Genomic DNA, 23,259 nt, shown 5'->3' on the forward strand with positions numbered 1-23,259 from the left:
TAGTTCATTAGGTGTGATCATATTAATTTCTAAATTCAGAGTTGATATCATATTATAGAGGCAAATATAAATAGCTGAATTATTCACCATTTTATATTTCTATAACAAAATACCTTGAAGGAGAAGAATGTTTGCTTTATTAAGAGATTATTTAGAGCAATTTGGATATATATATATAGCCATTGAACCACACTGCTGTAAAGCTTGGATCATAGAAATGAAACACCCTATTGGAACATGGATATCATTTCTCTATTTATCAACCAATATTGTGAGAAGTGTTTGATATGGGCTTCTTGAAAGCAAAATATTTACATAAAGCGGTAAAAAGGAAACAAATGTTAGAACAAACATTACAAATATCCATAAATTGGCATGCTATTTTAACACACTAAGCAGATTGGGAAAAATACATGCATAGAATAGCAAAACTTTCTAAGCATTTGCACAAACAAAATTCCCGGAAAAAAGACATGTACAATATACTCTTCTTTAAATAAAATTTAAAGGTACAGATAACTTTTGTTTACAGAGCACTGAGAACTAAAGAATAGAGTGTGACCTTTAGGAATAAGCTTTCTGCAATTTATTTTAAAATGCACCCCCAAAATGGATTGGTCAGAGAAGGAGGGATGGACAGAGGATAGATGGTACAGCAGGCAGAATAATGTGAAGCTGTAGATTTTAGCTTACATGACAATGGGGTCTTTGCAGATATCATTAATTTATGAGCCCAAAAGTAGGGAAATTATATTGGGTCAAATATTATCACTAAGAGTCTTTAAAAGGTGGAAGAATGAAGTAGAAGAGAAAAGGAGATGTGACACTTAAGCAGAGATCAGAGTCAGAAAAAGATGCTATGTTATTGGATTTGAAGATGGAGGAAGACCACAAACCAAAGAATGCAGATGGCCTATAGAAACAGGAAAATACAAGGGAACAGTTTTTCCACTAGAGCCTCAAGACAGGCAATGAGCTGGGGAGAACACAGTCTTGCCAACACCTTGGATTTAGCTCGGTGAAACCCATTTCATAGTCTTCTCACATCCAGCTTTGTAAAATAATAAGTGTGTGTTGTTTTAAGCCACTAATTTGTGGTAATTTACTATAACACTATGAGGAAACCGATAGATTTATGTGATAAAGCAAATATAGTCAAATGTTAATTGTATGTAGGTCATGGGCATATAGGTGCACACTGTACACTTCTTCCAATTTACCTGCATATTTGAAAAAGTTTTATTAAGACATATGTACAATAAATAAATATGGGATTTGATGACAAAAAAAGTACATTGTGGAAAAATGCTATGAAAAGTATGTTGATCAATGATAATTATAAAAAATTGCTTTATGAATAAATTTCTATATAGGTAACTTATTCATATTACAGAGATCAATATTTCCTTCTCAAGTTAGTTTCCATAAGAAGATTTAAAAAATCACATTTACATTTCAGATTGGTAGTACCCAATAAATGCTAATAGGCTATAATGCAATATAATAATACACTCCAACTGGAATTAAATTGCATATGTGATCAGAGTTCAGGTGAACTAACCTGAAATTACAGAGAGTAAAAGTATAATCAAAAGCATGATGTAAATGTGATTATTTCAGCTTCCAAACAGTAAATTAAAATTATAATGCTATTCAATTTTTACTTTCATAAGACTTATCACTGCATTACTGGAAGAGTATATGACAAGGAAATGGAAAGTGGGAATGGGTATTGCTACTCTTTGTTATCTTTATATATATCTGGTGATTAAGTACACAAACTAAAATAGATTTAATTTGTTGTTTAATTTTAATAGGCATTATCAAGAATTCCATGCCAATGACATCTTTATATTCTTGAAATAAAAACCACAGAGCCCTAGCGGGTTTGGCTCAGTGGATAGAGCATCAGCCTGTGGACCAAAGGGTCCCAGGTTCGATTCTGGTCAAGCGTGCATGCCTGGGTTGTGGGGCATGGTTCAATGTGCAGGAGGCAGCCAATCAACTGTTCCCTCTCATCATTGATGTTTCTCTCTCTCTCCTATTCTCCCATTCCTCTCTGAAATAAATAAAAATATATTAAAAAAAGAAAAACACAGAAAATCTTTGCCCTAGCTTTTACATGTAAAAATAGAAATGTGGACAAATCTCTGTAGCAGACACTTTCAGTGATTTGCCTATATCCCCTTGGCATCCTAATATGTAAAAGCCAGGTGCCGTCATGACCTAAATGACCAGACTGACTACCAAACAGCAGGCTAGGGAGCTGAGGGAGCAGGAGCGCGGTGCGGTGGTGGGAGGAGGGAGCTGTGGGCCCAAATGACCAAAGGACCGGTCCAGCTCTCACAGCGTGGCGGGGCCGAGGAGGCTGAGGAGCCTTGCGGGGCAGGGGCTGTGAGCATGGAGCTTCGCAGGGCGGCTGAGGCCAAGGAGCCTTGCAGGGTGGGGGCTGTTAGCATGGAACTTTGTGGGACAGGTGAGGCCGTGGAGCCTCGTCGGGTGGGGGCTGTGAGCGTGGAGGTTCACAGGGCAGGGGCCATGGAGGTGGAGAAGTGACGGAGGGCGGTGGACATGGCTCTGATTGCAGCTAGGCCTAGGGACCCTATCTGCGCACGATTTAATCATGCCCTGGGCCTCTAGTACTGATATAACTTCCAATTACCAAAATCTATGGTTTTTATGCCTAAAGGTTTTTTTCTGGTCACCAGAGCTGGCTCTGCTTAGAGTAGAGCTGCCTGGAAAGTGCTAGGAGTTTAGAACCTCCAGGACAGTTCAAGAATCAGTGATGGAAGTTGGTGGATAATATCTTACTCCCCATACCTCACGGGGCATAACTCTGTAGCATGGTTGATTCTGACTCTCCAGTGAGATTAAGCTTCCGTTGTCTGTAGTGGTCATCTCATGATAATGCTTCCGTTGTCTGTAGTGGTCATCTCTTGATAATGCTTCCTTATGGGCTTCTATCCATTATTTGCCTCATTTTCCCAACCCCTTTGATTACTTTGAATTACCTTCCAAATAAACTCTTAGAAGTCTCTGCTTTGAGAAAATGCAAACTACGGTGGTACCCCTTATTCATGTTTCTCTTTTTGTGGTTTCAGTTACCAGTGGTCAACTGATGCCTGAAAATATTAAATGGAGAATTCCATAAATTAACCATTTATAAGTTTAAAGTGTGTGCCCTTGGGAGTAGTGTGATGATATCATCCCGCTCTGCCCTGCCCAGTATGTAAATCATCCCTTTGTCCAGTTCCAGCATCTGCACACTGTATACACTCCCTACCCATTAGTCACTTAGCAGCCATCTCAGATCGACTGTCCCTTGTGTCTAAGTAACCCTACTTTACTTAATAACGTCCCATTCGCACAAATTCCATTATAGCATGTTGTTATAATTGTTCTATTTCGTTATTAGTTATTCTTGTTAATATCTTACTGTACCAATTGATATTATCATAGGTAGGTAGTAAAAAACATAGTACATAAAAGGTTCAATAATATCTATGGTTTCAGGCATTCCCTGGGGGTTCTTGGAACCTTGCAGATAAGGGGGGACTATTGTAAGCAGTTCCCCACCCTCAGAAAGAGACTAAAGTATACTTCAAAAAATAAAATTCTAGAAATCTTTATGATATACTAAAACAGCCTGTTTGAAAGCTTTTCTAATTGCCTGAGAATTTACTCTCATTGAAACTAAGTATTACACAAAACTGGCATGACCATCCAATGAAACTAAATTTTAAAGTCACCATTTTCTGTGAGTGTTTATATTTCTGGGATCAGGAAAAACAACAACACAAAAACCTTTTGACATCCACCTTGATTTGTCCACTTAAACATATGGCTTCAGAGAACAGTGTCCATGGAGGAGTTACCTGTGATGATCTATGCATCTGACCTTAGTGTTTTCAGATAGCAGTGCTAGAAAATTGCATACCCATCTCCAGCCATAGCTGTGAGCATTTCCCCTACACATGTTGGCTTAGCACACATGACAACAGAAAATAGGACCAAGATGTCTGGTCCTCCTGAGGCTGATTTCAACAAAGTATTTTTGATGCCACAGATGGGCCATAAGCAATCAAAATAATTGAATGTCTTCTCTCTTTTCAGCTTCTGTCATATAGAAAATGAAAAAAAAAAACAGAAAGAAAAATTACACTTTCAAATATTCTTACCAAAGAGATTGTAACAGTAGGAAATAAAATCTTAAAAAAAATATAGAAATTAAACAATGATCAAGATGAACCCAGAGGTAACTGTTATTCCTTGTATCAGTTATTAGATGATGGAGGCTGGCAAAAAAAAAAAAAAAATGATAGAAAATGGAAATTAGAACTGAGTGCAATGAGAACAACCCCCCCAAAATAATAATACAAATAAAATAGGCAAAACTAATCATGCTGTGTAAGGGCCCTGACGGTATTCCTCACCAGTCTTCACTAGATAAAAGCCCAGATCCTGTTGGCACAGGTTTCTATCCCTCCTGACCCTGGTTTACTTCCGTTTTGCCAGTTAACCCATATCTTTTCAGACATTCATCAGCTCACCAAGGCCATTTCTTTTGCTTGAAAACAATGTCCTATTTCTTATCAAGTCATTTATTTTTCTAATATGCCATTTAATGTTTCCTTTAAAGTGGTTAGTAATTTAGTTTCAAAATCATTTCTTATTTTTTAAATGTTATTTATTAGGTAACAACATTCTAAATTGTTTCCTGCTTCAGAAACAAAAATTTAAAAAACTTGTGAGTACTTACACTTTGCTAGGCACTGTGATTAGCCACTTCATGCATTATATTATTTATTCTTCACAAAACCTAAGTCGATGTATAGCTTTGTTTTGAAATCACTTCCTTATTTTATTTTTATTACTTTTCTAGGGAAAGAGAATGGGCTAATTATAGAGCATACCTAGAGAAACAGCTAAAGGCACATGTCATATAGATTATATATAAACTAGAGGCCTGGTGCATGAAATTTGTGCACAGGGGGGTGGGAGGAGTGAAGGGTCCTTCAGCCCAGCCTGCATCCTCTCCAATCCAGGATCCCTCTCGAAATCTGGAACCACTGGCTCCTAACCACTCACCTGGCTGCCTGACTGATGCCCCTAACTGCTCCCCAACCAGAGTGATGGCCCTAACTGCTTTCTCCTGCTGGCCTGATCCTCCTAACCGCTCTCCCTTCCTGGCCTTATCCCCCTACTGCCTAACTGCTCTCCCCTTTTGGCCTTATACCCCTAATTGCCTAACTGCTCTCCCCTCCTGGCCTGATTCCCCTACTGCCTAACTGCTCTCCCCTAGTGGTCTGATCCCTCTAACTGCTCTCCCCTCCTGGCCTGATCCCCCTAACTGCCTAACTGCTCTCCCCTCCTGGCCTGATTGCCCTAACTGCCTATCTGCTTTCCCTTCCTCTCCGTGCCCTTTGGACCTCTGGCACAGGCATGCTGAGAGCTCTCCGCCACAACCCTGCCCCATCCTGATTGGTCATTACGTGACAGCGTCCTGGACAATTTGCATATTCCTCTATTATTAGTATAGATATGTGACAGTTACATATAAATGTAAATATATGTATATAGTTACTTCAGTACTACCTATGTTCTATATACTCCAGACATTGTTTAAAAAATAAAGATCTTTGCATAGATTACTTAAATTAAAATGCTTTACTTTACTCTCTAGATCAGTGATGGTGAACCTATGACACGCGTGTCAGAGGTGACATGTGAACTCATTTTTTTGGTTGATTTTTCTTTGTTAAATGGCATTTAAATATATAAAATAAATATCAAAAATATAAGCCTTTGTTTTGCTATGGTTGCAAATATCAAAAAATTTCTATATGTGACATGGCACCAGAGTTAAGTTAGGGTTTTTCAAAATGCTGACACGCCGAGCTCAAAAGGTTTGCCATCACTGCTCTAGATTAATAAACTGAAACTCAAAAATGATATGTAGGTTTTCTCAGGCCACACGTGTCATTCAGACAGAAAGTAGCAGAGTGAGGATTTGAACCCAGGTTGTATGACTACAAGGCCTACCACAGGTTTCTCTAATTCTTACAAAAGAACCTTCCAGAGAGGGTTGGATTCTCTAGATATTTATTATCTGAATTTGCTCATGAGACTTACATTAATTTGGTGAGGTGGGGGGAACTACAGGACTATTTAAGCTTAAGAAAAACAGGAAAGAACTAACTGTTTATAAATTCTCAATGACCTTTAAAGCAGAAACAGCTGTTGGGTTACATTGATCTTGAGTGAATACAGACAGATCTTTCAAGTCCATGAACTTTAGATTCCACATGCATTGTCATCTTACTCTTTGAGGAGAAAAAAAAAAAAAAACTTGGAGAAAGCTGTGGGAAATGATTTATTCCATTTTTAATAAAAGAAACTTATAATGTAACATAAAGTGATGGTCCTTGATTACAGGAAATTGGTTCCTGAATTTCAATTAATTGTAATAAATAATGCCAAAGGAAGTTAGTTCAGGACCTCATCCTTGAACAGTGCATGAAAGTTAAGTAATATATGAGTACAATTTGGGGGCATCAACTAGTATTGACTTAAAATATTTTCATATACTGTTACATAAACAAATACAGACATGAATCTAGTTTTGAATTTCTCATCCATCTAGTTCTTATATAACAAAAAAAGACACATATAAACATTAACTATAAGCTGAATTACAAAGGCAGCACATTTCAAATTAATCACATTAATCCAATTCAAGGGAGGATCCTGTTTTGCAAAGTTTACATTGCTGCATCTACCTGACTATAGTACTAATTGCTATCATTAGAGAGATTCTTGAACTTGTTTTGTGTTTACTACTGAGCACAGGAGATGATGCAATTTTTCCATCATTTTTTTCTATCCAAATTCCTGGGAATTTTTAATTCAAGTGTTCTGTGTCATATTTTCATTGACTTCTCAGAGTTTTATCATTAGTATGACAAGTCTGTTTTTAAAATCATTTTATTAATTGATGTTAGCCTTCTACCATTTCACAGAACTACTTGGCACCAAGAATATGTTACATAAAAAGGAGATTCAGTATTTTAGTCGGAGTCTTTCCAAAGCAGACTCTGAGAAAGAGGTTAATATGTGAGTGGTTTATTTGGAAATGTGATGTTAGAGAGCCAGAATAAAGAACCTTGGAGCAGATAGTATAAGAGGGAGAGTTCATCCAAAAATATGTTATTGAATTGGCCGCCTCAAGGGAAGACTGTTTGCTTGATCCAAGGGAGTTCTAAGAAGCCTTCTGGCATGTGTCAGAACCACCCAGCATAGGAGTAAAAACGGAAATCATTTATCTGCTAGTTCACCCTCAAACACGTAAGTATTGTGCCTGTGTGCTTGCCAAACCCTTTGCAGGGCTCGCACACTCAGCGTCGGAGGAGCTCCGGGCAGAATGTCAGAGGACCCGCTGTGCATTGTCCAGGCTCCGTCAGATAACGCGTGTGCCAAGCTTCTCCAAGCCTGTGTGAAACTGTTCACAGCAGCAGTGGCGAGAATAGGATCGGAGGCCAAGAAGATCTGAAGCCATATTCAAGAGGGTTTCCCATTCACTGAGACACTGAAATTAGAGAATATGAAATGGCATACCTTTCTCTAATTAACCAGCACACCTTTTTAAAAGCTGTCGTAGAGGACACGTGGGTACCCTGTAGAGAAACATTCTTAGCATATGTCATTCATAGATGTTTCGGATGATCATTCTATGAATTTAACTATCATTGTGGAAATATCTGTTCGCCAGTTGCTTAACAGACATTTTATTAATAGAGGCTCTCAGAGAAAAGAAAATATTTTTTCTCTAAGTAGCTAATTTTTTAAAAAAATTCAAAGTATTTGTTTTTGAACCCTGCTTTTGTGTACTTTGCTATACCCTTAGAATTCAAAGTTGATCAGGCCACAAACACTGACTAGAGGCTCCTATGGTTTTTCTGGAAAGGGAGGCACCTAACCCCAAAATGTAATGATTCTATTGTTGACGCATGGTCAAAGTGGTTGTCAGTTACCCGGTGTTTTTTACATAAAGAGACCATATTTCAGATACAAATTTGACATTCAAAAACAGAGAGGTTAACTTCAAATGTACTTCAACAACAACCCAATATGTTTCTGGAGGAAAAATCCCAAAAATTTGCATGGCCAATCTAAGTTGGACATAATTTTGTGTTCCCTGAAGTAGTGAGAGGGTGGAATTGTTCCTCTGACCTAATTAGCATAACAGACCCAGGCATGTTATGTAAGGCTAGAGATTGAAAACAAGTCATTAGCTCATTTCAATGTATATTAGATTAAGAGAAATGACATGGTAAGTTTTAAAATTCATTCTTAATCCATATTTCCATATAAAATAAACTAAAATTGCAAGAAGACTGTTTTAATGTTTGCCTTGAACATTTTTTTCCTAAAATTTTTATTCAGACAATTGTGTGTCATTCTTTGTAGTACTAAATAAGTCAAAAATGTTGCTTCTCTACCAAAAAAAAGAGAATATTTCCTATTGTAGGCACTTTGGTTTTGCCAAGATACAAATAAATGCATGGACACACACACCCCACATGCAAATGTGCATGTATATATACATATACATATGAACATATATGTATGTAAGGCAGTATTTCCAAGGAGTAATAGACATTCATAGGAAAAGTACTCTTTTTGGTATAATAATCTTGTACACATAATTTGAATAAAAAGACAATAAAACTATTCTGCCTTCTGGCAATGTTAAAGACTAAACCAAAAGCCTAATAAAGAATAAGATTTATGAATAAATTAATTGTGGTTTCTTTAATGTGGTTCTGATAGCCAGCTGCTTTCAAATATTGCCATTTTCTCTTACTGTGACTTTACACAAATAATATGGTGTTACTACTATCACTCTCACACTCCTTCGTGGCATTTTTCCTGCATGTAAAATGCTCTTCATCTGAACAAACTGCTGTGGCATTATGTCTTAATAATGTTGGTGTGACAAACATTAAAATTGCACAATCTTTCATGATTTCTGAGGGCGAAATGCTAGGCCCATTGAAATGCAGTTTCTAATATAATGCCAGTGCTGCTTAACTCTGTTTCAAGAACCTGAAGGCAATAATAGTATTTCTTACTTATTTTTAGAGAATGTGATTTATTGTTATATTAAATTCTTTCTACATATGCTTGAGCTAAAAAAAAGCAACAACAAAAAACAACAAAGCAAAACACCTAAATAAACAAACAAAAAGGTATCCCCATAATGTGTCCTGTCTTAGTCTGCTTGGGCTGCCATACAAAATAGTGTAGACTGGGTTGTTTAAACAACAGAAAATTATGTTGTCACTCTTTTGAGGGTTGGGAAGTTCAAGATGAAAATACTGCTCAGTTTGATTCCTGGTGAGTCTCTCTTTCTGGTTTGTAGATGGCCACCTTCTTGCTGTGATATGGCAGAGAGAGAGAGAGAGAGAGAGAGAGAGAGAGAGAGAGAGAGAGAGAACGAACTAGAGCTTTATAAGAGAGCTCTATAAGATTAGGGCTGTCTTTAATCTTTATTACCTCGTCAGAGACCCTGTCTCTAGCAGTGATCACATTGGGAGTTTGGCTTCAACATATGAATTAGGGGAGGGCACAATTTAGTCCAGAACACTTCATTAAATCTAAAATTTATGTTTTTATAACTTTATAATGCTTACCTCCTGGGTCATCTGGTTTATGGTCATGGTAGTCTCTTTCCTCTTCTCTAGAGACCCTCATTTGAGGTACTCTGTATTCATTGCCTCATTCAGCCCTCAGTGCTGTTCCATGACATGCATGTTCTTTGGTACATTTTTCAAATGAAGAACCTGAGGCTTCTGGAGGTTAATTGACAATTGCATGGTCTGAATCATGATTATTAAATAATTCCTCTCTTAGTGTTCTCTCCTCAATATTTCTGCCAACTCCAAGCATGTTTATAACAAGAAGAGCTCTGGGAACAATGTTTATAATTCTTTTTGGGGGGAAGATGATCTGCTATATTATTACATTTGTCATCTTCAAACAGATTATGTCAGTCTGACCTCTGTTTTAGAGATGTGAATATCTATTATAAAATACTAGAGGTCCAGTGCACAAAACTCGTGCACTGGGGAGGGGCCCTCAACCTGATCTGTGCCCTCTTGCAGTCTTGGATCCCTCTCGCAGTCTGGGACCCCTCACTCCTTACTGCCTGCCTGCAGCAGAGGCAGGAGAGGCTCCCGCCACCGCCGCTGGGCTCACCAGCCATGAGCCTGGCTTCTGACTGAGTGGCGCTCCCCTTGTGGGAGTGCACTGACCACCAGGGGGCAGATGCTTAACTTAGGAGCTGCCCCCTGGTGGTCAGCGCATGTCATAGTGACCGGTCATTCCACCAGTCAATCCACAGTTTGGTCAATTTGCATGTTAGGGTTTTATTACATAAGATAATGTATATTTAATAAGGAAGTTTTTAAAAAACTCTGTTTTATATTCTTTTCATGATAATTAGATAAATATAAAGGGGGCTGTCTGAGTCTGCAATGTCTTGCATTAAAATGCATGTTATATGTTTAATGTTTTAAAAATTTGTCCTTGAACTTTCTCCCAAGGGGCTTTGGTTCTCCCAGGTATATGCTTCTGATAGTTTTCCCTGTGATGTGGTGAAGTTGAATCATTTTCAACAACAATAGGCATCAGAGCTAGAGGTAGACTACTTTCCTTTGTTTTTGAGACAGAAGAACATGGCTTGAGGATTATTATTTCCTTGGTGAGAATTTCTTTCCCTCTTTGCTGGGATTTCTCCAATGTTTCATCTTTCATAAGAAGAAAACTCACCAGTTCATTTTCCATCCTCATAATCCCTACCACCTCCCCCCTTAAATACAAAGTTGACAACTCACATTAAACATCCATAGGAGACTGAACTGTGGGTCCCACCATTTATTAGGGAGACCACACAAACACTTTCCAATGTGGGTGGGATTAATCACAAATGATAATTCAATGTTTGAAATGAGTCATCAAGACATCTAGACACATTTCGGTATAAAATGAGCTTAAACTGAGGATGTAATCACTTTAGTACAAAAAAATGGAAAGTAGATGCTAACTACTCATTTGTAGGAAGTCACTACCTTCCTCATTTTCCAAAATTCAATACAGTCAAAACTTCAGTGTTTCTATGTCCTCCTAGATTTAATATTATGAAATGCTATGAAATTCCAGTATTGAGATTTTCTGAAAAGCTTAATGCCTGAGATTACATACTTCCTGTTGTAAGATTTGGCTCCTAGTAATGAAGTGGCCTTGCCTATTGGCTTTGGTCTACATACCCAGAACAATACAACAACAAAGAGAAACCTCAGTTTCTCAACAACTATATAATTCTGCTTGAGCTGCCATAGCCAAATATCATAGACTAGAGGCCCAGTTCACAAAATTCATGAAAGAGTAGGCCCTTGCAGCCGGCTTTGTCCAGAAAGTCATCTGGAGGGTCATTCCGCTGTTTGGCTGTTTGGTCGATTTGCATATTATGCTTTTATCATCATAGATTAGGTGGCTTATAGGGCAGAAATTTGTTTTCTCACATTTATGGAGACTGGGAGTCCAATATCAGGATGCCAGTAGGGTTGGTGTCTGATGAGTTTTCTCTCATTGGTTTGCAGATGGCCACCTTCTTGCTGTGTACTCAGGGACCCCTTTGTGCACTCATGGAGAGAGCAGGGACAAGCAAGCTCTCTGGTGTGTCTTCTTGGAAGAATACTAACCCTATTGGACTAAGGTCCCTTCTTATGACTTCATTTAATATTAATTACTTCTTTTTTTGTGCAAGGTCTTTTTAATAAGCCACATTTTAACAAGTTTAATATTTACGAAGAAAAGTTAAAGTGAGGAGTGCATACTGGAACCTATTTTTTTTCTTTTTAATTAAACCTTTACTGTTGAATGTATTATATATGTCCCCCTTTCCCCCCATTAACACCTTCTAGCCCACCCCCCCCCCCCCCTCCCCAGGCCCCCCCCCCACCTTCCCAGGCCTTCACCACCCTATTTTCTGTGTCCATGAGTTATGCATATATGCATACAAGTTCTTTGGTTGATCTCTAATTACTACTTTAGAGGCCTTATCTCCAAATATAGCCACACTAGGGATTAGGGCTTCAACATACCCATTTGGGGGTGGGGGTTAGATCACAATCAATTCATAACAACAGCCAAGAATAAAATGCACATCTATTTTATTCTACTCCTGTGTAATGTTCTGTACTAGACATGTGTACTCAGATGCACACATGCAGTTAATTCATCTTCCCATAGGACATAGCATGGTTAAAAGTAATTTCATGATGTGTGTACATCCACATGATAATTTACCAACAAGTCTACTTCTGTTATCCTAGTCTCTGTGTGGACTCCTAAGGATCATAAACAGCTGTCTCTGTTTCTGCAACTTCGTGGAGGTGTGGACAGCTACATTTATCTTTTTAAGAAAGGAGAAATGATCATTTTTTAAACATGTTTACACACAGATGCTTCTAATGAAGAGTTTTATGTTTACACATGTCATGATGGCATCAGTCAAATATTTGGTTTGTTCAGAAAACAAGAAAGATAGTTAAAACCAGAACATGGGAAAGAATTTAGTATAATGATGCAAGGCATCTTTCCTAAGAAAGTATAGTTGGGTTTTAATCCTGGCTTTGGTTCTAATTATTTGGAAACACTGGCTTCATTTTCCTAATTCCCCTACTGTTTCTGCATAAGCTGTCTTCTACCCAACAGCTGGACTGATTGTTTAAAAATGTGACTCAGACTGCACTATTCACCTGCTCAGAGGCCTCACTTGTCTTCCCATAAGTCTGTTCAAAATCCTTATCATGGCCCTGGGGTCCCATCATGATCTGGATTTTACCTGTCTCCCAGCTGCATCCCCTATCTCTCTTACCCTTATTCCTTTGCTACTAGAATGCTGGCTGTCCTGCTGTTGCTTAAATTCTTTCCTTTCTCCTTCACTGGGATGGAAACTGATATTTACATCACTTATTATTTATTATATCATTTGCAATTTACATTGTGCCTATAACATTTCTTAGTGCCTACAGATACTTAGCTATCGATGGTTGAATAAATGATGAAATAGCATTCTTATTCATAGAAGTATAAAAACTAGCTAAGCTATCCAAATGTGAGTTACTGTCATTATAATTATCCTTTAACTAGAAAATTTTCTAGTTAGCATAGACAGTTACCTTGTTAACAACCTCCTAGTGAAATATCTATACACTAGGCCCGGTGAACGAATCCGTGCAAGGGTGGGGATCCTCAGCCTGGTCGGCGATCATGGCCTATCGGGGGGCCCGCTGGCCTGGGGGAGGGACCCTGGGAGGTTGGCTGCCCGGGGAGAGGGGCCGTGGGAGGTTGGCCGGCTGGGACCCCCTGGCATCAATCAGGAATGTTGGCGGGGGCTGGCCAGGTGGGGGAAGGGGCTGAGGGAAGTTGGCTGGCCTTAGGAGGTTGGCTGTGGGAGTGCACTGACAACCAGGGGGAAGCTCCTGTGTTGAGCGTCTTCCCTCTGGTGGTAAGTGCGCATCATAACAACTGGTCAATCGGTTGCTCCAGTCATTCCTGTTGTTCTGTAGTAATGGTTGCTTAGGCTTTTATGTATATACTTGGGGCCCTGTGCACGAAGGTTTGTGCATTGGGGGGTGGGGAGGCGTCCCTCAGCCCGACCTGCACCCTCTCCAATCTGGGAGCCCTCAGGGGAGCCCTCTTCAATCCAGGAGTTTCTGTCTGTCTTTGCAATCATATGAGCGAATTGTCTGAGACCCCCAACCCAGTTTGGTTTGTTGCTCACAGAATAATAGAGGCATTTTTTTTTCCTTGCTCCATTGGTGGAGATTTCCTGGAAGTTTTAGGATATCATCCCTTTAATTTTTCCTAGACACTCTGATTTTACTTATGTCTCTCACCTTTGCTTTCCCTCCATCCCACTGCAACAGCACTCCAGGTTCACTTTGCTCTAGTGCCATGGTTGGCAAACTGCGGCTCGCGAGCCACATGCGGCTCTTTGGCCCCTTGAGTGTGGCTCTTCCTAAGCCTTAGGAGTACCCTAATTAAGTTAATAACAATGTACCTACCTATATAGTTTAAGTTTAAAAAATTTGGCTCTCAAAAGAAATTTCAATCGTTGTACTGTTGATACTTGGCTCTGTTGACTAATGAGTTTGCGACCACTGCTCTGGTGTCTAGGAGAGCCATCTGCCACCAGAACCAGGATTCCCAGCATTCCTGGTGCTCCCTGCACTCTGGGCTTCCACTTCCAGTCCAGGGGCTTCCATCAAAACTACTATTCTCAGAATTCCTGGTGCTCCCCACACTCTGGATTTTTCCAGACCGAGGGAGCCACGTCCCCCCAAGCTGCTGGCTCTCCCACTCTGCTCTGTGTATGCAAATTATCCGCCATCTTTGTCAGGTTAATTTGCATACTCACTCCTCCTTGGCTGGTGGGCATGGCTTGTGGGCGTGGCTTGGGCTTGGCTTGAGCATAGCGGAGGGATGCTAATTTGCATGTTTTTCTTTTATTATATAGGAGGATAGATAAAAAAAGGCCAATGTGCTAAGTGTCTGACTGGTCGCTATGATGCACACTGACCACCAGGGGGCAGATGCTCAATGCAGGAACTGCCGTGATCCACACTGGCCATTTACAGATAAAAGGCACTGCAGACCTGCACCTACAAAGCAACACTCAGCTTCCCCCAAGTGGGACACAGGCCCCGCCACCACCTTGGAGAAACACCCTACCAAATCACAGCCAACACTGCCAAGAACCATGGTGCAAACTGTGGCCCACAGCCCAGCCCAGCCTGGAAACGGTGGCTGTGGGCACCAGGTAACGTCATGTAGCAACACCCGGCTTCCTCTCCCTAGTAACTAGCCTCCTTGCAGTTTCTTCAGCCCTGGAACATGACTTGCTTTATAGCCAGGTGCAGACATTTTACACTTTAAGCAAATGTCTGTGAAGCATTTTCCCATGCCTCATCTCATTTGATCCTCACAGAAGTCCTGGAGTAGGTACATAGGAGACTCGGTGGAATCCTATTTTCTTTTCATTAGCCAGAAAATGGAAATTTAGAAAGCTTAGAAACTTGACACAACTGAAAAGAAGTAAGAAATGGTGGAACTTAAAAATAACTTCAGGTTTTGTCACTGCACAGAATATAGTCAAACACTGCTGCAGTTAAATATTTTACTCTTTGTTCTCCCTGCATGATCTACAATAATCATCTGCTTCGTGTTGATATTTACTCCTGTGTTGCTGACAATTACCTGAAAGAGAAGTTGGGGTGCTTCACTGGGCTGGAAAAAGTTTAGCTAAATCAGAAAGCAGGTCTAATTAAGCACGTTTATTCTCTCTATATAAAAGGCTAAGTTTAGTCTTGCATGCACAATACATATAAAGATCTTGCTGGTGCCAATTGCAAGCATGTGTTTAGATCTGGCATTGTTTATCGTGAATTTGGTTGACATTTCTATTATAGAAAAAGGGCGAATAGCGATATTAAAATATTTCTTCTAATTAATTTCCTTTCAATGTTCATGAATTCATGCACTGGGCCATTGGTATAGATAGATAGATAGATAGATAGATAGATAGATAGATAGATAGATAGATAGATATAGTAAGGCATGGTTTTAATAATCCTTCTATGTTACAAGGTTCTTTAAGTAGAATATGAATAGGAAAATACATAGAAAGAATCTATTTCTTTAAATTTTATACTTTGTTCTTATAAAACTGGACAATCATACCTCCAGAAAGACAGGATTTTGTTTAAGTAAGGTTCTATATTTACTCCAAAGATTCTGTTGAAAACTGAACACTGCCTCATAATGTGTGAGAAGACCAGGTCAGACTTCATTGTGAGTGAATCAGGATTAGAGAGCAGGACATTTTCACCTCATCATGCACATAAAACTTAGCATTGGCACTCAGCTTGGTGTGCTGTGCAAATTCAGCTAATTGTATTTATGTACTTTGTATGAGCCTATATTTTTGGATATGCAGCCTATACTTCCTTTCCACTAGGTGATGGGCCAGTTCTGTAGTGCCCCATTGATTCCAACGTTGTCTCTATCTCATCAACACCAGACTAGAATTTTATGGCAGAGTGACCTGTCTTTGCTGAGCATCTCCTATTTCCATTCTTGATTTCTTCTCTGCTCTTTTCCATCCTGCTTTGTATCTCGAGAGGCTATTGGTCCTGTATGCACACTCCAATGGGCTCTCTTGACCTCTGGTTTTCCTATTGATTCCGATAATGCAAAGCAGCACATGGAGAAGACTGGAGTCAAAGAGAGATAGAGTTGGATATGACCTTCCCTCATCCCCCAACCCCTGCAGATCACTGTTTTCCCCCTTGAGAAGCTACAGTTGTGGTCAGATCACCCCTCCACACAGCTTTCTTCATTTCCAATAACCCTTCTATCCCTGGGAATGGAAATAGCCCTGCCATTATCTGCTGTGGTATTCACTGTCTCTGGTTGCTTCCCTTATAATAGACATTAAACTGTCCTCAAATTACTTAATTGCCAACTATGTTCTGCTAGAATTATGATTATACATTTATTTATAACCCAAAAAGAAAAGATAATCCTTCTGTGTCTGCCCCAAAAAGGCATTTGGATTTTAGAAACAGCATCATGTCCCCATAAAGTAATCTATATATATAAAAGGCTAATATGCAAAGTGTCCCCTTGGGAATTCAACCAGGAGACCGGGAGTTTGATCACTTGCTATGATGCTGGGCTGACCGCCAAGGGACAGCACAGAACAAAGGAAGGCCCATCCGGCAGCAGGCAGCCAGGGAAGGGAGCCCTGGCCAGCAGCCAGAAGGAAGGCCCCGGCTGGCAGCCAGAAGGCCCTAATTGGCCCTGATCTCTGGCCAGGCCTAGGGACCCTACCCATGCACAAATTTCATGCACCGGACCTCTAGTGTATTATAAGAGTTGATAGCCTACTTCAAATTTTTGTTCTGTCTTTTACTAGACATTTAAATTAAGAATATTGTTTTCTTTTCTCACTTCAGTTTCTTCACCTTTAAAATATGGTCAGTAATATTATTTAGCTTGAAGAATTATTCCAATAGTTGATCTATGTCAAATATTTATCAAAATGTCTGGCAAATACTAATTGTATAATCATTGTAAAACATAAATTTCATATTTTCCTGACTGTGATGGAATTTTATGGGTTATCTTGACTTTACTCTGGGATGCCCGAACATTCAGCTAAACATTATTGTGGGTGTCTCTGTGAGAATTTTTCTACATTAGATTAACATTTGAATAAGCATATTGAGTAAAACAGATTGCTCTCCCTAATCTGGGTGCGTCTCATCCAATCAGTTGAAGACAGGAGTAGAACAAAAGAGAGTAAGCAGGAACTCTTTATTATATTTTTATTTTTTTTATTCATTTATTTATCCATTGTGTGTGTATTTTTTGCCTAACTGCTGAACTGGATATTGGTCTTCTCTTGCCTTCTAATTCTAACTAAAAAGTCTGCTATTTGGGGGTCTCTAGATTGACAACTTTTGGATTTGAATAGAATGGCAGGTTAAAAGTCTAAGTTCCTACTTAGCCTTTGCTGGTGGAATGGGCTGGTGCCGCAGATTTTTCTATAATGTTTGGCTGGAGTAGAGACGTTTTTGTTTAAAAATGGCTGCCTTGCTAAACTGCCCTTTTCCTGGTTCTTTGGCTAGAGAGGGTAGACATTGACTAGAGAAATATCTCAGGGGGGAAGGGGAGTTTTTTTTGTCTGTACCTGCTGTTATTTGGGATGTTGCCTTCTACAGCACAGAGTCTGGGATATATGGAGACCAAAAGAAACCTTAACTTTCAGAATTGTTAGCTTACTGCCATTCTGCATGCTGGCCACTTATATTTCTAACTGAAAAGCATGTTTGCCTTTCTGAATGATATTAATCTAGGTGATGGTTAGTACAAGGTCTAAGTTGTCCAAAGGACTGGGCTGCTGGGAAGTTCTGTCTCTGAGAACTGCCATCAAAGGATCTTTCTCAGCTTTTGCCAAGAAATGGCCACCTTGCCATTTTTTTTTCAGCTTCTCATTCTGCATTTCTTTTGATGCACATGGTTTTGGTCTCAGGCTTATTTGACAATTACTATGCTAATTTATCAAGCCCTCTCCCTACAGTGGAGTAAATGATTACGCAATCCATGGCAGGAGAATCTCTGTGTCTCATTTCACAATGTGTGGGCTGGAAGTCAAGTGTTTCCAAATCCTCATGAAGTATATCATTACGGATTTGCAAGTCACGGGCTGTGCGGTTTCTCCAATAAACTTGTGTGGGGCCTGTGTTAATGTTAGAACTTGGAACTGAATTATATGGCAGAGCCCATGGTTTACTGGGACTCAGTCAAATCTGCATAGTTTGGACTGAGCTCATCCAGTGAGTGTTTCCCTGTCACCATAATGGTGGAAACAGACATCAATGAGAAAACCACATCTTCATCAATCTACAACTCTACATCATCAGTGTTACTTCCCATTTGCTGGAGTCTGCTACAGCTTTGTTTTGTTTTCACACTCATCACATTGGGGACTTTGGAGGGTCATTATGTCTAGCTGCTTTGCTTAATTTAACAGTGACAGCCAGATTCTTAATAAGAAAATCTGTCAGGTCTTGATAAACCATCTCCTTCTACCACACCAGGGTTCACAGAGCAGCTGGACAACACTTCCCCAGCTGCTGCTTCCCATTGCAGAACTCCATGTGGAATGAAATGATTCCTGTGGGCAGTGGACTTTGGGTAGCTTTCAGGAGGAAGATACCTTCAATATCCTTACCATTCAAGCCATTCCATGTGGAAACTGAGTGAAATTCGCAGAAAACACAGCTGGGTGGAGAGCTTGGTGACACTATTTTAATTAGTAGATTTTTTTTCCAGATTATGCACATATTGCAGTGAATTGTTTCAAAATTTGGCAAGCCTTACAAAAGGCTGTTTCATCATAAACCTGTTTTGAAGTGAAGGATATATTATGTCCTCAGTGTTAAACACCATTTCTTTTTCTTTTTCTTGATTCAAGTCAACATGACCCAGACTAATAAAGTGAATATCATCAAGGAAAAGCCTTGAATAGGCCCAACAGCTGCTCATTCTCATCCTCATAGTTTCTCTGGGTTTTCCTTCTTTCTCTGAGTTGTTTAATTACTGAAATTCTTTTGAAATGCAAAGTTCTCTAGCGATATATTTATCTCGGGTGCTGATGCTCCCAAGGCAAATCCAGCAATATAATTTGGTAAATGTGGTTTTCTATGAATTTTTGCTATACTTGATAAGAGCAAAATAGGTTGCTTTTCAAAAATAAAAATAATCATTATACAATTTTAAAGTTATTGCCAATATGTTTTAATGGCACTGATTATGGCATGGCCTTTTTGCCATGAGTTGGAGAACAAGTAGACTGTTTGACTACATGGCTACCACATTGGGCTGCTGAAGAAGGTTAAAACATTGAATTGTCTATACTGAGAGATGGTTTTGGACAGCTATGACCTTCCCCTTTTAGTTATCAATTATTTATTTGATAATATGCCATTTAATATTACATCATCAATATTTTACATAAATATATTATATAATGTACCCATACTATGTTATTTAACATTATGTCATCATTATTTTACATAAACATATTAAATAATATAGACATAATTGTGATCACACATACTCATGAACAGAGAAGGGTGTTGTAGGGATGGAATCATGACTTAACCACTAACTCAAGCAAAATATCAGCATTTAGTTGCTCAAAAGACTTCATTTAACTGACTTGAAAAAAATAAAAAGAACCAATTATAGAATTCCTGAAACTAATTACAGAATTTTTCACGTTGTGCAATGACATCTGAAACTCCAAATATTGTCCTAAGAAAATAGAAAGTTCTTATAGAGACTTTGTGGTCATGTAGTTTAGGGTCTAATCCAAAGTAACGAACCAGGCTCTCTCTGGATGGCCTTGGGCAAATTACTTGATTTAGGGATAGTCATGAGATTTCATTGAGGTAGTGAGTAAAAGCCTAGCACAGTCCCTAGCAAAACCTAGATACTCAAAATGTTTTTTTTTCCTTGTCTTCTCTCTCAGTTTAGACCAAAATAAGCAGAAGTAACTCTAAAATATGTTCTCTGAGATCTGTCTAATGCATCAGTTACCAGAGATACAAGAGAATATTTATAAGGACCATCAACCCTGTAAAAAGGGGCAGCTTCTCCATTTGCTCTGAGTCATTGTAATAGAGACAAACATGTCAGGCAGCAGATCACCTGGCCTCCTGGATTGTAACAAAATGTAGAAATGACAATAAGAATTTACAAAATGTGAACCTATCCCAGAACTGCTGGAGTAACTTTGAACCTCAGTAAAATTTTACCTTTATGACCTACAGCCACTTTACAAAGTTATAGTTTTTGTTAAGAAATGGGTTGGTGAGTTTTGGGGTTTTTGTCTTTTGTTTTTGTTTTTGTGAGAAAAAAACATGAATTAAAGAATATTCTAACTTCAGGACTAAAAGAATGATATTTTATATGTGGGGATAAGTAGTTCCTTGGTGGTCTGCAATCTTGGAAAAAATATTTTTGCAAGCCAAGATAATCTGAAACAGATTATGAGGAAATCCATCAGAAAAATAAATGCAGAGTGTCTAGTATGACGTGAGGATGTCCATTAGTAGAACTGCCCTGGAAATATGGTGAGAGAATTTTTTTGTGTGTGAGAATTTCACACAGTTGTGTTTTTGTCTAGCTTGATCAATGCTAGTCTTGTATCTTAAGTCTCCCTTTCTGCCTTCTCAGTGAGTCATTGACCATATGGCTCCAACTCCCAGTCTGGCTGCCAAGGAGGAGGGGAAAAGAAAAAAATAACAATCTTGATAACATGTGGACCATTCTGAGTGTGAGATTGACATAGCTGATCCCTCCAGCACAGTCTCAAGAGAGCTGGCACATTGAATCTCTTTCATAAAGGCTAAAGGGTCTCCTCTCCTTATATATGTACTGGGTTCTTCTGTGGGGTTCTTTAGAGTCAAATTCAAATTGCTTATCATCTTGTTTATGTCACAAGTATAGTGCTGCCATGATTTGTTATGCTGGAAGAAGACATTTCTGCGTCTAGGGAATCCGTGCTTTTATGCTTAACTCTGTCCAATAATTTTCCTGAAGCTTAAACATTTTTGTAAATATTTTCGCGATTCTTTCCCTGGTGATTTTGCAAGGCAAGTTGTATATATTGCATTACTTATTCCCTCTACCAAGAATGTTGACTTGCTTTATTACAATATCATCCCACTGATTACATTTTATATATGAATGTTGGAAAGAGCATTAAAATGCTTCTTGCTTTTTCAAAAGAGTAAAATAAAGCATTGGGGTTACAAACTACCGTATTTCTACCTGAGGCTTTTGTTCCCCCTCAAACCTTTGCTGCTGTTATAAATTAGCACATTTAAGTAAGAAAATCTGTATTATAATTATTTTAGGTTAATTATTTTTATTTGATTACAATTATAAAAAAATGACCCAATGGGAGAATAATCTTTGTTCAGAAAAACTATTCTTTGAACTGTCAGATGAGAAAAACATGTTTTTATACACTCTGTTTGAGCTTTCCTGAACTTTGAAACAACCAGAGAAGACCAGTCACATTTTAATGACAAAAAGGAGCTATAGATCCCTGAATCTCAAATTTCCCTGTGTCTTTTCTACCAGAAAATATTTTTATAGTGCAATTTTTGAGTGCAGTTTTTCACTTTGCTTAGTAGATTTTCCCATGAAGTGAATGTATCTATCTTTGTATAGTTAAATGTATCAAAATTTCCAGTTGCCTTATCGTTTTGAGTTACAATGAGGCACTTCCTCACCTCTGGGTTATGAAAGAATACACTCATATCTTCATTCAGCATTTGTTTTGTTTGTGTTTGTTTTTAATGTTAGGTACCTCATACAATTGGAATGTATCCTGGTATGTTGTGGGGAATTAGAACCTAGTTTTATAGTTTTCTAAGTCAATCTTGTTGCAACACATTTATAAAAAAGAAAGAAAAGCCTTTTACCTCACTCTTTTGAAATACCAATCTTAGAATATATTAAATTGTCAAATATCATTGAATTTTTGTCAGTACTTTCTGTTCTGTTCTGCAGGGGAGGGGAAATTTCTCTCTACCCTCCTACGGTCTCTGGCTGGGACTGACGTAAAACAGATCAGTGGGAGAAAAGCGTTCAGATTTTATTTACATGCACTTGGGAACCCTCACAAGAAAAATGAAGACCCACATAAATAACTGGGCCTAAGTGATTACACTCTGAATTGAACAAAGAGTAGTAATTGTGGGAAAGCAACTAAAATATAGGGGAGACTAAAAGAAGGTATGAGTTATCTTAACAGGGTCTGTTTCATGGATTTCTCTATCTTGAGTTCCCATCTCTGGAGATAAGAATGCTTCTTCAACCTGGTACAACGAAGGCACCTTTCACATGGGAACTTTATCTCCTGCTTTGAGGGGAAAAAAGGAAAGTCAGAGTGCCCTTCCAACATCTGCTGTATTTCAAGTGCCACTAACTCCAAATAATATGCCAAAGTGGCATATTTTGGGATGGCATATCCTGAATTCCTTCATTGCCATTGGTGTATTCATGAACAAATAAAATGCCTAGTGAGCCAAGCAGTTCCCCTAAGTCCCACTGCTGTCCTCATGAAACTTTCAGTGCAAAGAAATCATAAATTAGAATTTGATGAGTGCTGGAATTACATAAAAAGACTAGTGACCCGGTGCATGGATTCGTGCACATAGAAAGGAAATTAATTAGAAGGTGGCCGGTGTGGTGGGACTGGGCGCGACAGGCCAGACACACCCTGGTGCACCAGGGTTCAAACCCTGTGAGCCTGCTGGCACAAACTGGCACACTGATATATTTAGTTTCAACAGCCTGGTTCTGCATTTAGGATTTTTCTATCCTTAATTTTAAAATTTGAATGTGTTTAAGTGGGGCATACTCTTTTCACTCATTGTCTTATTTCAGGTTTCCTCACATAATTATGTAACTGCTCTGAAACCTTCTATACAAATTCCTGGTTTTTATCTATTTCCCTCTAAGACTGTGCCCAGCCAGAACATCTATCTGCATGTGTCATATGACAAACACACCCAACTTACATGTACTGCATTTTCCTTTGAAGCTGGA

Source organism: Myotis brandtii, unplaced genomic scaffold (assembly GCF_000412655.1).
Source record: "Myotis brandtii unplaced genomic scaffold, ASM41265v1 scaffold228, whole genome shotgun sequence".
Taxonomy (NCBI): domain Eukaryota; kingdom Metazoa; phylum Chordata; class Mammalia; order Chiroptera; family Vespertilionidae; genus Myotis; species Myotis brandtii.